The sequence below is a fragment of the Aplidium turbinatum genome, chromosome 3 (genome assembly GCF_918807975.1).
Source record: "Aplidium turbinatum chromosome 3, kaAplTurb1.1, whole genome shotgun sequence".
Taxonomy (NCBI): domain Eukaryota; kingdom Metazoa; phylum Chordata; class Ascidiacea; order Aplousobranchia; family Polyclinidae; genus Aplidium; species Aplidium turbinatum.
Window position 1 is genome coordinate 8,943,232 of NC_137474.1, and position 4,652 is coordinate 8,947,883.

The 4,652-nt window shown below is 35.3% G+C and overlaps 1 pseudogene; it reads right to left on the bottom strand.

Annotated features, from left to right (window-relative positions):
• Positions 1-1,719: 1,719 nt before the first annotated feature.
• Positions 1,720-3,870, bottom strand: LOC145767016 (transmembrane emp24 domain-containing protein 4 pseudogene; annotated as a pseudogene).
• Positions 3,871-4,652: the final 782 nt, after the last annotated feature.

The window sequence follows — 4,652 nt, forward strand, 5'->3', positions numbered from 1 at the left end:
CGCCCGATTCCACAGCCCTGGGTATGAAGCAAATCAATATCATCATGCAAAATTCTATAAAACGTATTAGCCATAATGTTAATTCTAGGTAAAATAAGGGTCTACGACTTGTAGGCGCAGACACATAGGCACCCACTGTGGCGCTGATCAGTGATCAGAGTAACGTGTATTTAACTGGGTGATTGGTGGTTGCAATAGCGGGGCATATCGTAATTGACAAATTTATGCATATGCCTCTGGACCAAATAGACTGCGAACAAACTACAGCTGGATACACGCCGGTGGGTTTTTTTTTTCGGTCATTTATCGGTCATTGACCGATTTTTTAGCAAAATGTCCGAAAAAATATTGTCAACTCGGTCAAAATGTCCGAAAAAATACGTACGCGCTCAAATCGATTTCAGTGATTGCAAAGAAGCTTCTTGCGCCACTGTACGATTTCTTGTCAATCGGAAATACAAGACGTGGACTTAGTGTTTAAACGTTGATCCAATGTCTTATTATATGTGATAACGCAAATACAGAAGTCAGTCTTCGAAATTAGCGTGGGCAATCGGCACTTGCCGAGGTGATTGCCGACGCAGATGCGTGAATGGCGCATTAGCGTTGGCAATGAAAATGCTGAGGCCACAGGAGCGCTTGTAAGGACCAAAAGATTACAAAAAAAAAGTAATTTTCTTGGACTACACCAGACTCTTACTATTGCTGGATGTTTTATTTGGGTTACTTCCTACTTCGCCGGCACTTAGACACGTGCCCAGCTAAGAGAATTGAATCTTTCATAAAAATATCATCCTATTTGCATTGATTCAACGATGGTAGACGTCAAATTAGTCTAAGCATCTACTCCTTATCGCGCCTCGCGACTTTGTGTTGCTCGCAGTGTCTCAATTGTGCCGAAATTTTGTTAGTGTAAACGTAAATCGAGGCAATCTTTTCGCAGGGAGCTATTAATTTGTTACTGGTACCTGGTTGAGCAATTAACGTTATTTTATGATAATTTAACGCCACTAGATGTCGAATTAATGTAAAACAAACGTACATTTCTTATTGGGTGCTGTTGTTACGCAATATAACCCGCCGGGAAAATTAAATCGATTTGTGTTGCCTCGAACATTGAAACAACCCAAAATTAACTTACTTTCTCTCTCGTCAGTTATACAGTATAACGTTTATTACTTAACAGCGTGCGTATCGCGTTGCTCGCTTTATCGCTAGTTTTTGGTATTATTACATCACAACAAATCAAACAGTGCGGTCGTGATAGACTACCGTACTCTAGTATATATTTTGCTTTTCGCTTTACATGTTTTGGTACAATTTTTTCGTAATATACGTTCACATGCAATTGCCGAGGCAATTTCAACTTTTGCCGTTTGGCCTTGACAATGTTTTTGCAAAAATAAAAATATGTTAATTTCGAAGACTGGAAGTAACGTTTGTCTGTTCTCACTTTTCTCAGATAAAACACGACAACGTTTCTCAGCGAAACTTAATGTTGTAGCTAGTCAGGAAGTGCAAATTTTCGTTTGTATCAGCTACTTCAAAGGAAATATTTTCATCAGAAAAAATGACCGAAATAAATAAAAAATGACCGAATTTTTTCAAGTCATTTCGGACAAATGACCGAAAAGTCTCAGCGAAAAAAAAAAACCAGCACGCCGTCAACGAAACTTTTGAAGTAGCTTTGGTGAATTGCTCCATTGAGCAAGGTGGTACAGTAACTTGGCATCGTTAACTTTTTTAAAGTCGTTTTACTTTTTATTTAAATTTATACTCAGTAAAATACATTGTATCCCAAATAGCGTCTAAATCGCTCAGCGCCATGTCAGTGCCAAAGTTTGTTTGGCTCCCTACAAGTCGAAAATAGATGACAAAGTGGTATGTACAAATAAAAAATGCCTCATCACTGATTAAAATGGATATTGTGTAGGTATGCTGTGTTTACTGTTAAAATTCTTTCTTGCTCATGTGTCAGGATTCAGTAAGGTGTGACGAATTGTGTGTAGGGGACAAACAGTAATAATATTGTAATAATGTGCATACCTAGAAATATCATGTGAGCAATTGCAAAAAACTGTTTTATCAAAATGTGATGCATAGAACAGTTCAAACTAAGCTAAATAAAAGGACAGAATTATATATATACATCGGCACTTCGCCATATTATTGCCAATCTATTGCAAGTGTGAGCTTGTATTACTGATTGCAGACCATATCAATGTTCTCCGTTCACCAAATGGAAAAGGTCTGTTTAGGTGGATAAAATTACAGACCATCTACTCTCCGCTAGCCTTGTCATGTAGTTATTCACTCAAATGTCACCGGCTGGTATAAATGACAATGTATAAAATTTAGATATTACGAAACAAAGCTGCAAGGATCATTTTTAAACCGCTTTCCAAAGATTGTTACAAAGTATGACCACTTTTGGAACTAGTAAATATAATCAAATAACAAATTACTAATCAAAAATTAATGTTTTGGATGCAACGTTCTAAGAAGGGCAGTGCACTACAGATGTGATAGTTTCATGAGACTATAGATGACTAAAAAGATAAATGAAACAGCTCTAAATACAATTTTCATAAAAGCCCAACAGACAGGATATCTGAAATTATTGAGAGGAAGATAAATGGCAAAAAGATGGAAGGTAATGGAAATTTGCATTAAATACCCACACTGAGATGAAAGCCATTGGACAACTGAAGTTATAACTTAACAGTACTAGTACAATAGTACATGATTGCTTTCAATCCAAAAGTACAACATTTAAAACATTTTCTTGCTTATTTTTCTGAGTTAAACATCCACAACTGCAAAAGTACAAAGCAGTAAAAGATGACTTAAAAAAACAGTATTATATATATTAAACATAGCCTATGACTGTGATAGAAATCTATGACACCGAGCTAGTCAAATGATTTGGTGTGGCCTAAATTTCAAAATTCTAAGTCATAATCAAAACTTGTGTATAACTGTATAGATCAATTGAAAACCAATTGAAGTTTTAAATAAATGCAGAATCACAATAATTATGTTTATGCTTTATCACAAGTAAACCTGCAGATCACCTAGTTGCCTCTACCATACAATTCAATCTCTAACAAAAGTAATTTCCCGATGTTTAAACTTTTATAGTTGCTTTCAATTACTAAACTCAAGCATCTAAACCAGTTTCTTCGCTTCAAAGAAACCTTTCAAATGTCGCATTTGCCAAATGCCAGCAAGAATAAGCACACAAGTCTGTGCAAGTGACCACCACAAAACTCTAGCATTTGTCACTTCGCTTGTTTTTCTAAATTTGGCCTCACGCACTCTTTGATAGTTTTGCTCATTTTGAATTTGTGTTACTTGATCAATCAATTGACGTACGCGTAGTTGCAACTCTGTCATCTTATCTTTTTCCGCAATTTTGGAATAGTCATTTGTGTGCTCTCCAATCTGGATGTCGAGATAAACACGAATTTTTCCACCAGCAAAAAGAGACCACTTTGTTGAGTTTGAATGAATGCAAATCTGATGCTCTCCGGGCTCATTTGTTGTAAAGTAAAAGTTCCCTTCAGCTCCATAGGTTTTCGAAAGTTTCACCTTATTGTTGGGGTCTTTTACTTCAACATGCATTCCCATTCCTGGGGATGACTTTAGGTATTGTTGGGTTTTCTTATCCCACAGTTCTGCCTTGTAACTCGCAGTCAGCATGGTGCTTTCTGGGAGCTCTTCAATGAAACATTTCTTCTCTTTTTCTCCAATGTGGAAGTATATTCCACATGCAAAATGAAGAAAACCAAGTAAAAATATCAAACATGTAACTTTCATTGTGTCTCAATCATACAAACTGAATTAACTACCATGAAGTAACAATACTATTAATTTCTTTATTTCTGCTAATAAAATTGTTTAACAGTTCATACGCAATAATAACACAAAAACAAGACATTTTTAATATAGAATGAAATAGCAATAGCCTAATATCTAAAACATGATTAAAACATTAATTGTGTAATTTATCAAACAATAAATACAAAAGTGCTCAATGCCAAGCAAAAATAAATAAAGATGAAGGACAACCCTTGCAATCAAGACACTTTACATATACAGTAAATAGCTTCAGTCCTTGTACAAAATATTATAACGTTTTTACCAAATGTCCGGTAATTACCCCACTTGACTATATAGTAATTACTCTCTATAGTCTCTAAAGTTCTAAACCCTTGACAGCCCATTTCACCCTAAAAGGAGGATTATCAGAATTTAGAAGTTTTTATTCAAATAGAATTATAGATTCGATATAGTTGATTTGTGTAATTTATCATATAAAGTAAAATAGCACTACTGTGCTTGTAACACTATTATTATTTTTTTATTATTGTATAGCATTGTTGACAATGTTAACAATGTTTGACAATCGTTAAGTTGAGGCAAAAAATTTGACTGACCAGTCAAATAGCCAATTTGTGAAAATCCCTATATGACAGGGGTGACAAACCTTTTTGCACTCGCGAGCCACTTTGTCAATTACACATGAGTTACCGGGCCACACAACTTTTTAATCGTAACCTACTATGGAATCTTTTAGAAGCAACTCAAGATATTATTCATGAAAAGTAACAAACAGCAGATGAAAGTAATAAAACCCACACAGTTGAAAT